A 15,987-nucleotide genomic window follows, 5' to 3' on the forward strand; every position below is an offset into this window, starting at 1 on the left:
AATTAGGTGTCAACAGAGGAGAGAGGGAGCAGCTCACACCAGCTCCTGAGAAGTGATCATGCAAGTGAGCACGTCTCTCCCAGCACCTTTCAGTGACATCTCACTGATAGCTTGAAATCAGCCACGGTGGCAGTATTTACACCACAGAAATCAGCAAACTACAAATATGGGCTTTTTTTTCCCCTCCAGACAAACAGCTTACCAGCGCACCACTGCCAAATTAATTTGGTGGAAGAAAAGAAAACCATTTCAGGACTCCTAGCCAATGACTCAGAAACTAGGGCCAAAATATTCAATCCAGCAATGCTCCATGGATGCCATTCCACATCCAAAAGGCATTTGAGAGAATAACAAACTGTTCTCAGGCATAAAAAAAGAACTTAGAGATTTACCCGCAGAGTCCTACATTGAAAATACTCTAAGTGGAAGGACCCAAATAAGAAGATAAACGAATCTAGGAAATGCAGCAAGGGACACAGAAGTATAGGGGTGATCAAATACCTTGGTAATGTTTATAATTTATTAGGACCAAAGGGGAAAAAATAGAAGAAATACACCATTGCAACCTAGAGCTGGAGTATTAAATGATGGTGGAGGCACCAAGCCAGGGCAGAATGGGGAGATGTGGGAATGGTGACAAAAGAAAGATGAAAGCCTGTTCAAGTACTGAGCTTGTACAAAAATTGATAAGTTTAAAGAAGTCTACAGGGGGGCTGGCCCAGTGGCGTAGTGGTTGAGTTCATGTGCTCTGATTCAGTGGCCCAAGATTTGTGGGTTCGGATCCCAGGCATGGACCTACAACTGCTCATCAACCCATGCTGTGGTGACATGCCACATATAAAATGGAGGAAGACTGGCACAGATGTTAGCTCAGGGACAATCTTCCTCAAGCAAAAAGAGGAAGATAGGCAACAGATGTTAGCTCAGGGGCAATCTTCTTCACCAAAAAAAAACAAAAAAGGCTACAGGGAGGAATAAACATGGGTGATAAGGGCAACCACCACGAGAACAAAATTAGAATTATAATTTTTGAACTAGAAGAAAATTCCATCTTTCCAATGGAAAGCGGAAAAGGAGAAAAATATTATAGAAAGTCCCCCTAAAAACATCGCAAGTATGAAAAATAAATAAATGGCAGAAACTAGTCATAATATGACAGTAATTGACCAAAAGAAAGGTTAATTATTAAATTTACTGCTGGAAGACAGAGACTCTTGGGTTGTATTTTTCAGAAAGACCTAACGGGAGCTGCTGGGAAGACAGCAGTACAGGAAGACTCTGAAGTCACCTCCTGCTATGAACACAACAAATCCACAACCCCCTGTGGAAAAACTTCCTCTGAGAGATATCTGGAAACTGGATAAAAAGAACCGCCACAACAAGGGATGACACTGATGGGGGTGGAAGAGGCAGAAATACACCCCGCTGAGGAAAAAACCACATCCTAGCAGCAGGGGTTCACAGCTGGGAACAATCTCAAAGGTGTGAGGCTTTTCCCAGGGCAGTGGGAGGATCCCAGCAGGGGATCTATGCCACATGAGGCATCCCAGCCTTTCAATCAGCACAACCCAGAAGAGATCCCATAATACCAGGCTTTGCTAGCTTTGAAAACTGATGGGGAATACCTCCAGAAAAACTATCAGACTTCAGTGAGAGAAACACCTGCTCTTAAAGGGCCTACACACAGATTCACTCATGCTGGAAACCAACACAGAAACACCAGAAAAAAGTGCATAGTCCATTGGTAAAATGACTCACTTACTAACCTCTGAGCACATCTCAGCGAGGCAAGAGGCAGCTGGGCCCACCTCCTTAATGTTCGACATCACTAATTATTAGGGAAATGCAAATCAAAACCACAGTAAGACATCACCTCACACCTGTCAGAACGGCTATAATTAAGAAGACAGGAAATAACAAGTGTTGGAGACGATGTGGAGAGAAGGGAACCCTCACACACTGCTGGTGGGAGTGCAAACTGGTGCAGCCATTAGGGAAAACAGTATGGAGATTCCTCAAAAAGTTAAGAATAGAAATACCATATGATCCAGCTATTCCACTATTGAGTATTTACCCAAAAAACACAAAAACACTAAGTTGAAAAGATATTTACACCCCTATGTTCACTGCAGCGTTATTCACAATAGCCAAGACTTGGAAACAAGCTAAGTGTCCATCAATGGATGAACAGATAAAGAAGATGTGGTATAAATATACAATGGAATATTACTCGGCCATAAAAAAGAGAAAATCGTGCCAGTTGTGACTCCAGGGATGGACCTTGAGGGTATTATGCTAAGTGAGTGTTATACGGGGAAAAATCAAATACTGTATGATTTCACTCATATGTGGAAGCTAAAAACAACAACAAACAAACACATAGACACAGAGATTAGATTGGTGGTTACCAGAGGGGAAGGTTCCTCAAAAAATTAAAAATAGAACTAGCATATGACCCAGCTATTCCACTTCTGGGTATTTATCCAAAAGAAAACAAAACACTAACTCAAAAAGATATATGGGGGCCAGCCCAGTGGTGTATTGGTTAAGTTTGCACACTCCGCTTCGGCAGCCCAGGATTTGTGGGTTCATTCCCACGTGTGGACCTATACACCACTCATCAAGCCACGCTGTGATGGAGTCCCACATACAAAAATAGAGGAAGACTGGCACAGATGTTAGCTCAGGAAGAATCTTCCTCAAGTAAAAAAAAGGAAAGAGGAGGATCGGCAACAGATGTTACTTCAGGGCCAATCTTCCTCACCAGAAAAAAAAAAGGTATATGCACTGCCATGTTCATTGCAGCATTGTTTACAATAGCCAAGATATGGAAACAATCTAAGTGTCCACTGATAGATGAATGAAAAAAGAATGAAAAAATCTATATATGTATGTATATATATATATACAATGAAATATTATTCATCCATAAAAAAGAATGAAATCTTGCCATTTGCAACAACATGGATGGATCTCAAGGGCATTATGCTAAGTGAAATAAGTCAGACAGAAAAAGACAAATACCATATTATCTCTCTTATATGTGGCATCTAAAAAAATAATTTTTTTTTTTTAAAAAAAAGCTCATAGATACAGAGAACAGATTGGTGGTTTTCAGAAGCAGGGGATAGGAGGTGGGAGAAATGTGTGATCAGTTTTTGTTTTTGTTTAAACAAATTGAACAACAACAAAAAAGAATGATGTAAAAAGGACAAAAACATGTAATCATCATAAACACATATGTATGTAAACAATCAGCCACAAAATACGTCAAGCAACAATTGACTGAACTAGAGGGAGAAATAAATCAATAATTATAGATAAGATTTTACCAAAACCTCAGAACTTGAAACATCAAGACAACAAAAAATGAGCAGAGATATCAGAGATATAAACAATAGAATTACGAAGTATGAACTATCGCATGCGTGTAGGATTCTGAACCCTCTCAATCAATACCTCCCCCAAAAAAACCAAGTCAAGAGCACACATTCTTTTCAAGCACTGGTAGAACATTTACAAAATAGACCACGTATTATGCCATCAGACAAGCTTGGGCTCCTCATGCGATGCTGATGGGAATTGACCAGTGCAGCCACTTGGAGAGCAAGTCTTCAGGATCAACGTTAAGCATACACACCCCCTGTGACCCAGAAATTCCCCTCTAGAGTATGTGCTGGTCCCAGGAAGACTGCTCAGCATAGCAATCACTGGGACACACAGAGCTGGAGGAGAATGCAGAGGCAAAGCAGGGGAGCAGGCCAGAGAGTCCTACACAGCCGGTGGAAGCCCAGGACCACAGACGTAACAACGTGGATAGATCTTAAAACCTAGCGCTGGGTCAAAAATAAGAAAATGCCATTTATGATCAATACTATTTGCATAAGTTCAAAATGCCTGCACTCCAAACAGTACGTATTTTGCAAGGGCACAAAAAAAAGGTGCACTGGAATGCAGGAGGGAAAAGAGAGTGGAGAATAAAACTGAAAAGACGTACACACTTTCATACACAGAAGAAAGGTCGTTGCACGGACCAGTGAAAAGAATATGCAGGAACTAAGCCTCATGGTGAACTCCACTCTGCCAGAAAAAAATTAAAATGAGTGGGTCATGGTGTGAGCTCTGCTCAGCCGTGTCAGAGCCTCTGGTTGTCAGTGTCAGAGTGACCTCAGAATTGGGGCAAGGTCAAGCTGCAAAGCCCCCAGCCCTCCTTTCTGCCTCCACTAGCGTTCGGAAGCATTCTGGCCACGCTACAAAGTGCTACATACATTGAAAAAAAAAGGTTTCTGCACTTTGCCTCCAAATTAGAGGAACATTTTGATCCCTAGAGTAAAAAATAGTAATGAACATGTGTATTGATTTCCGCTTTTAGAATGTTTTAGAATCTCTGACGAAATGTGGAAATAAGGGGAATTTTTTTGTTGTTGAGATTGCAGACAGATGGGAAAGAAAAGACATTCCTGAAAATGAGAGATGTAGGAACTGAGGCTGCGAAATGAGTTCACAGAGAGCATGGACCTAGGATAAAAAGAATAAATTCACATAACCTCCCACAGTCTTCAAAACGAATTGGTGATTCAAACAGGAGGTGGGTGTGGAAAGGTCCCAGCTCTAAAGACAAAGCTGGTTTTGAATCCAGCCCTATTCCGTTACTTACTGGCTGGGGGGTTAATCGCTCAGAGCCTGCAGTTTATTATCTACAAAAGAAGGACCATACCTGCCTAAGAGCAGTGTTCACGTGGAGGCTAACCAAGAACCCCTGGAACGGAACCAGTCCATGCCGGGGCCCATCGGCACTGAAGGGATAGAGGAGGGCACCCTCTTGCCCACAATTCCCAGGCAGCCCCAGTGACCAGAGACCCTCAGCAGAGCCTGGGCATCATCTCATGGATTTTCTTTAAAACGTGGGTGTCCAGGGCCAGAGGGGCCAGATCAGAACCCTTTCTTAGCTGTAAGATGCTACGGAAAGGAATAGCTGGACATCAAAGTGGGGATGCACTGTCCCCTCATTTCGCCATTTGAACCATCCTTCCTCTTCCCACCTTCCCAGAGCAGAGCACAACCTGTTTTAGGAAAACTTCCTCAAAACAAACTCCTCAGAGGCCCCCTAGTCTCCTATTCCCTTAAAGTCACGACCATGGAGGGTGCTGCACCATTGTTCTCCACTTTAATTATGTGCATCTTTTCTCTCCAATTAGATTACAAATCCTGTGAGGATAGTGGTTGTAATATACACACCCAAATATACATACAACACACACACTCATACACATACATACACACATGGATATGTACACACATGCTATATACACAGGAGTGCGTACGTATGTGCATGCATACAGAAAGATATGCACATGTATGTATACACATGTGTTTATGTATTCATATATATATATCGCCACATAAATAAGTACAGCTACATACACACACACACACACAGTCGTTTTTGTTGTCTCTTTCCTTTACAGAACTAGCCCACTGATGGGCACATAGTAGCCCCCAAAATTAATTGAATAATTGCCTGAAACACCCTCCCACTCCCACTCTCTCTCCCTCCAGAGAGTCTGTTCACTCATACTGGCTGGAACTCGACATCTGTTTCACACACACAACCACACATGCACAATAAACACGCAGAATCTCCTCCAGCCAGCTGACTGGAATCTCATCTCCAACACTTCCTGCCTGTAGCCTCCTCCCAACATGGATTCCTAAATAGTGTCAGGGAAAGAACTCTCCAGAACGATACACACCATTGAACCCATTTCATCATTTTTAGGGTAATAACTTCAAGCCTCTACAAGCGTCCTTTTGCACCATCCTTTCCTTACAGAGCCTCCACAGTTGGAACCTGAATCAAGTAACTGTCTCGGGTGAGGCAGGTAGATGGTAGACCAGCAGCTCCCAAACTTGAGCAAGCATCAGAATCACCCAGAGAGCTCGTCAAACACAGCTTGCTGAACCCCTGCCCCAGAGTTTCGCATTCGGTAGGTCTGGGGCAGGCCCTGAGAATTTGCATTCCTAACAAGTTGCCAGGTGAAGTTGATGTTGTGGATCCAGTGACCACACTTGGAAAGCCACTGGCGTAGACTTAGAAATAGGATGGTGCCTCCAGTCATGCCTTCCTCCTTCTTGGCATGGTGTAATGCACTGGTTGACAAACTCTTGCCCATACAAGAATCATCTGTAGCACTAATTAAAACACAGATCCCTGGGCCTCAATCCCAAAGATTTTGCTTTAGTAGATCTGGGTGGAGCTGAGAATCTGAACTTCTAACAAACTCTTGGCTTATGTGGATGCTGCTGGTTCAAGGTCCAGCCTTTGAGATCATTGCATAGGTACTTAGGCCTGGGTAGATTAGAGTCACCTGATTCTGATGCCCAGGCCCTACTCTAGACCAACTAAGTCAGCAGTGGGCCTGGGCACTGGGGATTTTTTAAAAGCTCCTGGAGTGATTCCAGCATGCAGCAGGGTTGAAAACAACTGTAGTGTCTGTTTCCTGGGCCCCAACCTTTCTCCAATCAGAGTTTCTCCTAGAGGCTGCTAAGCCCGCACCATCCTCAGTCCCCAGGTAGATTTTGATAAGGGGCATTGGGCCCAACATGGGTGCAGTGAGAAGGCCTGGGTGCCTGGAAGCAGGAGGGGCATGCTCAGGATGCACAGACAATCCTCTGTGAAGTGACGTTAGCCTCTTTCTCACTGTTGTTGGGTCCCAGCCCTGCCCCCTAAAGGAGACTAGATAAAGAAAAATGAAACCGCTAACAGGAAACATCCAGCCCAGTAGGCTGAGCAGACAAGCAAGGTTTTGCATTGGCCCCGGAAGCCTGCAGGGTGAGCAGCCTTGACCCTGGAAAGGAAGAGTCGAGCAGCGGGATTGTCAGCAGCACCTCCGCCCACGCTTCTCTCAGTCAGAGGTCCATCTCTCTGGCCCTGTGGGCACAGGCAGCGCTGGTCTGGTGGAGAGGTGTGCCTAGAGGTGAGAAGCTGCAGGTGTGCTGTGTGAACAGGTATGGGATGGGGGTCGAGGTCTGCCCTGGGGGTGGGCACAGAAAGTAGAAGGGATGGGGAGGCCTATGCTCTGCAGGTGCACAGGAATGTGGGCATGTGGTGCGACTGGAAAGGGAGCTCCATCAAGACCTGCATGCAAGAAACCCTGGGCAGGTAGACATCTGAGATAAGGTTCAAGAAGACGGAGAAAAGCAGAACACAGAGAGGTGCGGAGAGCAAGTGCTGGTGGGCCGAGTGGTCCTTAACCGGAAGAGGGCAAACAGCAGGCCGGTTTTGGTAATAAGACGAGGCTCCACTCCTCTGTGAATGGCCTGGTGGGGCCAGGATGGGACAGGGATAGGGGTGGCTCTCACTCCTTTCCTCACCACTTGCTTGTTGAGGAGTCATTTTGAGTCAAGAGGACCCACCAGAATGTTGGAGAGAGACTGTCATCTACAGTGCGGCCTGAGTGGACAAGGAGGGTTACAGGAGGGGCACGTGAGTAAATCGGGAAGCAGAGCATTTGAACATCCCGCTCGCCAGGCCACAGCCCAGACCAGCTCCATCAGAATCTCTAGGGTGGACCCGGGTAGGAGTAGTTTTCAAAGTTCCCCAGGAGATGCTGGCCTACAACCAAGAATGAACCCCCCTGCAGTGGAAGGTGTGGTGGGGCACTCAGTGCTGTGTCTGTGCTGGGCTGTGGGCCAGTGCCCTGGAAGATAGGCATGAGGGAGGCAGGTTACAGGGAGAAGATTCTCTAAAGAGTCATCAGCCAGGAGGAGGCACAGGCATCATTATTTGGTCAAGGGAGAGCTGTCATGCAGTTCTTAACCTCTGGAGCTGGACGCATTTAAGCTGTGCTCCTGGCCCCACTAAAGATCTGGCGAATCCTATTCTGCTCATCTGACTGTTTTTGTTTTTGAACTCCCTGAGAGACAGTGGTGCCCAGCTCGTTTCTGGCAACCCTAGCATGGAGCACAACAGAGAACGCAGGGCCCAGATTGAGGTGAGGGTCTGGAAGGCAGGAAGGGGGCTGGGGCTGGAGTGCCCACCACCATTCCTGAGCTGCAAGCTTCCCGTGCTCCTGGGACCCCACCTTGGCTCCCTGGCCTTGGTCGAAGCTCTCAACAGGAACATACTGTGAGCCCCTTGCAGACAGGGATGGAGATTCGTACGTCCTGGAGCCCCCACATTCTCGGCCCAGGCACAGTGAGAGAGTGACAGACACGGTTACACTAAAGTAAATCCTCTAAGCTATGTCCGGAAAATGTGGCATTCCCTCCTCCGTTTTCTTCTATCCTCCAGTTCTACCTCCTTTCCTCTCCTCCATAGATCGCTCAATCCTCTGACAGGCAAGTTATTTGCAAGTTAAAATGATGTGCCGTCTGTCCTGTTTCCTGTGAGTAGGTGGCCTCATGGGCATGGGACCCATGCATCACATGGGCCTCAGATTTGGCTTAATGCTCTTCTGTCACCATCTCGAAACTCTGAATAATTTTTGAGCGAGTGGATCCACATTTACATTTTGCACTGGACCCTGCGAATTATGTAGCCTGTTCTGCACTGGGCTCTTGCTGGAGATTGGAGCTCTCTCCCATGGCAACAGCACCAAAACTCCCCCTATGCTTTTCAAATTCGCTCCTCATCTGTGACAGCATGAGACAACAACATGACACTCCAGTATACACAAAGGGACCTCAAGAAGAGAAGGGCGAGTACCCAAGGGAAGAGGGAAATGCAGAGAGAGGTGGCACCTGCCACCTGGGCTCCATGGTGCAGGGACTGGAACAAGCCAGGAGGACACCCAATGACCAAAATGTTCATGAATTTCCTGGCTGGAGCAAATCAAAAACCTAGACAGTCCCCTACTCATAGCCAACCAGCAAAACACTCTACTGTAGAAAGGCAAAAGGGCAACCGAACTTCCCCCTGCCTCTCACACTCCCTGGAATAGATGCTGAGCAGGACTCCACCCAAACAGGAGGGTGTGTGAGCAGGGAACCCATCCATGACTTGGCTTCCTGTGCGTGCATCGCCACAACCAACTTGTCCAGTAATCTGTGTTCCCTGCACACCATAAGCTCTGTTAGGGCCAGATCATGCATTTCTCGTTGCCCACTCCTGCAGTGGTAAATGCTTTATAATTTAGCAATTAATTCCAGAAGGTGTATATTTAAGCAAGGTACTGTTGGTTCAAAATGCAGATTCTGGGGCCCCACCCTTGGAAATGGGATTCAGTAGGTTGGGGGGACAGGAATCTGCATTTTTACAAGCATCCCAAGTAATTTGAGAAGGCCAATGCTTCTGAGTGTCTGAAGGACCGAGGGAGGTGGGTGGGGAGAGGAGGTCTCAGGGTGGGACACAGGTGGGATTCACATAGAGGCCTATGAGTGGCCATGTGCCGGTGGGTAGCTGGCTTACCATTGGGTGCAAATCCTAGGCCTGTAAAGTCTGACCTGGGAGCTGCCATCCTGCCAAGAGCAGCAGCAGCCTTGCAGATGACTCCATGCCCTCTGAAGCCCTCGCCCACCCTCCTTCCCCACCATCACAGTGTCACGTTTGCCCACGTGACTCAGAGAGGTGCTTGTGGGGGCCACGGTTACTGCTGACCCTGGAGCGAAAGGATCAAAATATGGTTTGGTATAATTTAAGGAAAACATAAATAGTCTGTGCATTTCTCACCTTAAAAGCCTCAATTTATCTTCAGCACAGATTTCTTAATAGAGTCCATATATTTTAAGAAAACTGTAGTTTTAACGTAAAATGTGACCTTGAGCACCTAACACTTAATTTAACACTTAATTTTATATTGTCTGGTATCATTTGTTTTATCTGGGTGGGTCTTATTTCCTCTAGGAGGTGGTAACTTCTGAGGCCAGCTACTTCATCTTTGTAATTACGTGGACACGGCATACTCTTGGGACAGAGCACATCTCAGGGTACAGGATATGCTTGTTGCTGGGTGCCGTTAATGTTTGGACCTCCTAGGAATATTGTCTGAGGGAAGAGAGCGGGTGCAGGTTGGGCTTCCATGGAGAGAGGGGAGCAGTGTCTAAGTGTTAAAGGGCGAGGGCTGGAGGTGTCCACAGCCTATTACAGCGCCACCTCTGCTGCTGGCCATGTCCACGCCATGACTTTGCATCAGGTGAGCTCTCTCGGCTGCCTTCTATTTCCTCATCGATGAAATGGCAGTAACAAGAGCAACTGGTTCCCAGGTTTGTTGGGAGGATCAAATGAACTAAACTGTGAGGCTCCCCACTCTTTAATGTGCCCTCAGATCTCCCAGGGATCTTGTTAAACTGCTGGCGTCAGCATATCCCCAGTGGGGCCTGAGATGGTACAAATTTACAAGTTCCCAGGTGATGCTGAGGTGCTGTCTCCAGGCCAAACTTCTACGGAGACAATGTGCAGCCCCCAGACCAGCAGCTTCAGCATCACCTGGGAGCTTGTCAGAGATGCAATTCCCGGGCCCCAACTCAGATTTCCTAAATCAGAGACTCTGGGAGTGGGGCCGAGGAATCTGTTTTGACAAGCCTTCCAGGGGATTCTGATGCAGGTGGAGCTCGAGAACTACTAAGCTGAGCATGGTACTTTCTTTTCAATCACACAAGCCCTGATATAAGAACCTATTAGGTGCCCAAAACTGTGCTAAGTAATGCGGTGGGAGCAAAGACCCTGTAACCTCTTCTGGCCTCAAGAAGCTTAGAATTTAGTTCAGTGGGTCCCAGCTACCATGTATATAAGAATGAGATGTGATGGAGGAGGGAGTGCTCATGAAAAATGTAAATCTATGGTTTTCTACCGTTACCACCCCCAAGGGATTTTGAGTCAGTAGGTCTGGATTTTTAAAATAGAATCCTAGCTTTTTCTGACCCTTATTCTGTATTCCAGGACCACACTCTGACAAATAGTGATTTAGAAGATGAGAGATGACAAAGACCAGAAAATTCATTGGAAAATAACCAGGTGCCAAATTGTGTGATGCAGACCCTTGTGTACTATAAGCAGCTTTTAGAAGGGGATGAGGTTAAAAAGTCCTGGCAAGCAAAGCAAGGTACCTCAGATCTAATGCAGTGTCAAGAAGTGGGATCAGGTGAGACAGATATGGCCAAAAGTTGGGCACTTTACGTAATATCTCAGTTAAATCTCACAAATCCCCTAGGGTTGATCATCTCATTCCCATTTTACAGATCAAATACCTGCGGATCTAATAAGTTCAGGGGCATATTCACAGATACCCAACTCGTAAATCCCATAGCCAGAATTCACACCCAATGCCCCATGGCTGCCCTTGGAGGCTCTTGAGTGAGGGTGGGACTTGAGGACAGTGAGAATTTGGGAACGTTGGTTTGTTAAAGGCAGGCAAGGTAGACTGGAGACGGATGGGAGTAACCAGCCTTGATTGGGGTCTTCTGGCCAAGGAAATTAAACAAAAGAGGCTCAGAGCTATCGAACGTCATTAATGGGCCCGGACGCCTGCGGAGGGGCAGTCATGACAACTGGAGGAAACCACAGTGCTATAAACAAAGCATCGGACACAGAGTCCAAAGACCTCAGTCTGTGTCCCATTTCTTTCTCATTGTGACCCTGAGCAAGACATTTCCTGTCCTTGAAACCTTTTTTTCACCAGTAAAATATAGATAATAATCCCTGCCCTGCCTTCCTGGGAGGTCACAGTGAGGATCACATGTGGTTAAATGTTCTGGAAGCTGCAACGTGAAATGCTGTGAATGCTCTCAGCTAAGCTCCCTTCAGTGTTACTTGGCACACTGGTAGGCTTAGTCCAAGGAGCGTGTCTTCCCCTCTTTTCTCCAGGAATATATTTTCAAAAACTTTACATCCTTGTCACCATTTCAGATCGGGTAGCTAGAGCTCTTCTTCTAGTTTGAAACTTCAATTTAAAAATAAAGATTCCTTTTCATATATAATTCTCAGGATCTTTCCACTGTCTCCATGGAGTAAGGAAGCTTATAAGATTTTTTTCTAGCATCTTTATTGAGACATAATTCAAATACTATGCAATTCACTCACTTAAAGCATATAATTCCACGGTTTTTAGAATATCCACAGAATCGTGCAAGTCTCACCACCATCAATTTTAGAACATTTTTGTCACCCCAAAATTGGCAGTGACTCCCCACTTACCCCCAACCTTCCAGCCCTATGTAAATGCTAATCTACTGTCTATCTCTATAGATTTGCCTGTTCAGGACAGTTCACACATAGGCAACCAAATAATATGTGATCTTTTGTGACTGGCTTCTTTTACTTAGCATAATGTTTTCAAAGTTCGTCATGCTAAAGCATGAACCAGTACTCCATTCCCTTTTGTTGCTGAATAATGTTTCATTATATTGTTTTACTACATTTTGTCTATCCATTCATCAGTTAGTGGATATTTATATTGTTTCTACTTTTTCACTATTGTGAATAATGCTGCTGTGAACATTCTTGTACAAGTTTTCGTGTGTTTTCATTTCATTTTGGTATATACCTAGGAGTGGAATTACTGAGTTATATGGTAAATATATATTTAACTTTTTGAGGGAATGTCAGACTGTTTTCCAAAGTGGCTGTGCCATTTTACATTGCCACCATCGGGAATGTATGAGGATTCCAATTTTCTCTATGACCTTATCAGCACTTATATTATCTATCCTTTTTTTTTTTTTTTGGTGAGGAAGATTGTCCCTGAGCTAACATCTGTGCCAATGTTCCTCTATTTTGCATGTGGGACGCCGCCTCAGTATGGCTCGACGAGCAGTGTGTATGTCTGTGCCAGGGACCCAAACCTGTGAACCTTGGGCCCCTGGAAGCAGAGCATATAAACTTAACCCCTACACCACCGGGCTGGCCCCTTACTTGTCTTTTTTGATCCTAGCTGTCCTAGGGGGTGTGAAGTGGTATCCCACTAAGATTTTGATTTGCATTTTCTTGATGGCTAACGACGTTGAGCATGTTTTCACATCCTTATTGGCCATTTGTAAATCTTCTTTGGGGACATGTCTATCCGTCTCTTGCCCATTTTTCAGTTAGATTGTCTTTTTATTATTGTTTGAGAGTTCTTCATATATTCTGAATACGAATCTCTTAGATAGATGACTTGCAAATATTTTCTACCAGTCTATGAGCTGTCTTTTCACTTTCTTTGCGATGTTCTTTGAAACACAAAAGGTTTTAATTTTGTTGAACTCTGATTCATCTGATTTTTCTTTTGTTGCTTGTGCTTTTGGCATCGTATCTATGAAACCATAGTCTAATCCAAGGTCACAAAAATTCTTCTTCTAAGAGCTTCATAGAGCTAACTCTCATATTTAGGTCTTTGATCCATTCTGAGTTAGTTTTTGAATATGGTATTAGGTAAGGGTCCTCAATCTGTTGCATGTGAACATGCAGTGGTCCCAGTATCATTTATTGAAAAGACTATTCTTGCCCACTTAGAGGGGTATTTTTCAGAACACAGAAAAATCTTCAGTTTACATTCCTGTTGTTCTAGGGTGATTATTTCCCAAACTGGTCTATCATAAACCTTAATAAACGTGTGACCAAAATCAAGAGAAATCGTAAGAAAAAAGTCACATGATCCAAAAAGATCCAGGTACCTTTAGCTAAATAGAGTTAAACATCTTTCCTTACTCTAGGTGTCTCAGACTTTCATGCCAGGTGCTTCAATGAATCTCTCATCCTTACTTTATCAGAGAAGTTTTTTTATTCGGCCACATATGAGCATCTCTGGAAGCACACTTCCAAGGAACTCAAACTTTGGATCCACTCTTTGGGGGGATAGACATTAATTTGAATGCTATTAAAATGTCTTAACTTTAGTCTTTGAGAATTAAGCCACCAGGATGGCTGGGTTTTGCATGCTTTGTAGAGAGGTGCCTTTCATCTTTAAACAGGTCAGAGAAGAAATAAGACAGTAACTCATGAATTCCTCTGGATTCCTCTCTGCAACTGGTTTAGGTCCCCCATTTTTAGTTTCCTACTGAAGTGTCCATCTTTTTAAAGCTAAATATTAAGCGATGTGGTTTTTTGAAAGTGCGGTCCAGGACCCACCTGCATCAGCATCACCTGGATGTGGTTTAAAAATGCAGATCACTGGGCCCCCTTCAGACCTAATAATCAAAGGCTCTGGAGCTGGGGCCCAGATCCTATGCTCCCAAGTGCTCTGGTGTTTCCTGTGCACACCGAAGGTTGAGAACCACTGCTCCTCCTTGAATTAAGGGACAGAGCCAAGTTGTCTGTAGACAGATGGGGGACAGAAGCTGACAGGTACTTAGGAGCAAGATGTGCCTTTTTCCCTTCCCTTCCCCATCTCCACTGCCCAATTCTGTGCCCTTTTGCAGGTTGACACATCCTGTGTATGTGATCACTGAACTCAGGTACACTAAGCGCTCCTTGGCTTATGATACCTTCAGATTGTCACTAGAGGGCGCCAGAGCACCTCCAAAAGCCATGCAAGTGTCCGCCGCCTTTCTCCCTGCTCTCCTTTTCTGTCGCAGGCTCTCCACTCGGGTCTTGTCTCCCAGGCTCAGGCCTGTCCCCAACCTCACTGATTCTCACAAGGACATCAGATCACAAAAGAATGAACAGCTGCTTAAAAAAAAAGTACTCATTAGGTGTAAGGCCCTGGGGAACTTACCTAAGACCTTTGAGTCCAAGTTTCTCATGCTAACAAGGAAAAATATGAACCTGTTATTGCAGTTCTTTTAATGGTTAAAGGAGGTAAGAGAGGTAACGCTCCTTGGTCAGCTCCTGGCTACTATTATTCTACCACAGGCAGTGATTTGCATGACCAGAAAACCATAAACTTTGAATTGCAAAAGTAATTTTTTTTAAATTTTATTACTAACAAATTATGAACAAATCTAAGTTCTGTCTTGGCTGTCTTTCATCCATATACACAGAAGCCTTTCCATCTCCTCTACAATCTTCAGTGTGGCTCTTGTAATTTTGCTTGCAGCACAGTCCATGACACCAATGGTGAGCAGAAGAGTGCAGGTTAGCCAAGCGGAGCATCCCTCCCACCAAGGAGCTCAGCTCCATGCTCCACGATCACTCAGCTTTCTTCCCCAGGCGATGCCAGGTAGTTAAAAATAGGTGTCATTTAAGCATTGTCCCCTAATTTATCATGCTATAATTAGCATTATGATAATTCCTTCTGTGGAAACAATTATTGTGGTAGGTAGGCTGGTAATAGAGGTGGAGGTGGTGGTGGTGGAGGTGGAAGTGATGAAGGTGGTCATGAAGGGAGTACTGGAGAGGGAGGTGACAGTGAAGGTGGTGATTGTGGTGAAGTTGATAGTGGCAGTGGAGGTGATGGTGCAGTTAGTGGTCATGAAAGTGCTGAAGTTGGGGGTGTTGGAGTTGGGGTGGTGGAGGAAGTGGAAGTTGTGGTGAAGTTGGTGCTGTACTCGCCTCCTTAGCGTCCTGCAGAGATTCCACCTGCCTGAAGGGTAAATCCCAAACTCCTGAGCTTGGCAGACAAAGCGCTTCATGGTCCAGCTGCTGCTTACTTCTTTAGCCTCACTTCTCACCAGCTGCACTCACACACTCCCGCACTCACACATACTCACACTCACTAAGCGCTTCCACATTAGAAGACTTTCTGAGCCCGAGACCCAGCACACCTTAAAGTGATTCTGTCTTTGTTCATACTATTCTTGTCATCCCTTTCTTCCATTTTCCACCAAAGAACACTCCTATCCAGACTTTAATACCCAGTTCAAACGTCACTAGCATCGTTTGTGAGGAGTTCTCTGATTCTCAAGGCAAAGTTAAGTTTTCTTCCTCAACGCTTCCGTAGTATTTTGTGCATACCTCAACTCTAACATTTTTTGTTTGTTTGTTTGTTTGTTTGTGGGGTTTTTTGGTGAGGAAGATTGGCCCTGAGCTAACATCTGTTGCCAATCTTCCTCTTTTTTTTTTCTCCAAAGCCCCAGTACATAGTTGTATGTCCTAGCTGTACATCATCCTAGTTCTTCTAGGTGGGACGCTGC

General features: G+C 45.1%; 1 protein-coding gene across 2 annotated transcripts in view; it reads left to right on the forward strand.

The window, feature by feature from the left end:
- Positions 1 to 6,767: 6,767 nt before the first annotated feature.
- LOC103567384 (urea transporter 1) overlaps positions 6,768 to 15,987 on the forward strand; it is a 54,499-nt gene continuing 45,279 nt past the window's right edge. The window contains exon 1 of one of the 2 annotated variants that reach the window (XM_070630067.1): positions 6,768 to 7,008. The gene's annotated coding sequence lies outside the window, so the exon portion shown is untranslated. The remainder of the gene's footprint in view (positions 7,009 to 15,987) is intronic. The other variant, XM_070630066.1, reaches the window with a different exon arrangement.

This window comes from Equus przewalskii, chromosome 7, assembly GCF_037783145.1.
Source record: "Equus przewalskii isolate Varuska chromosome 7, EquPr2, whole genome shotgun sequence".
NCBI lineage: Eukaryota > Metazoa > Chordata > Mammalia > Perissodactyla > Equidae > Equus > Equus przewalskii.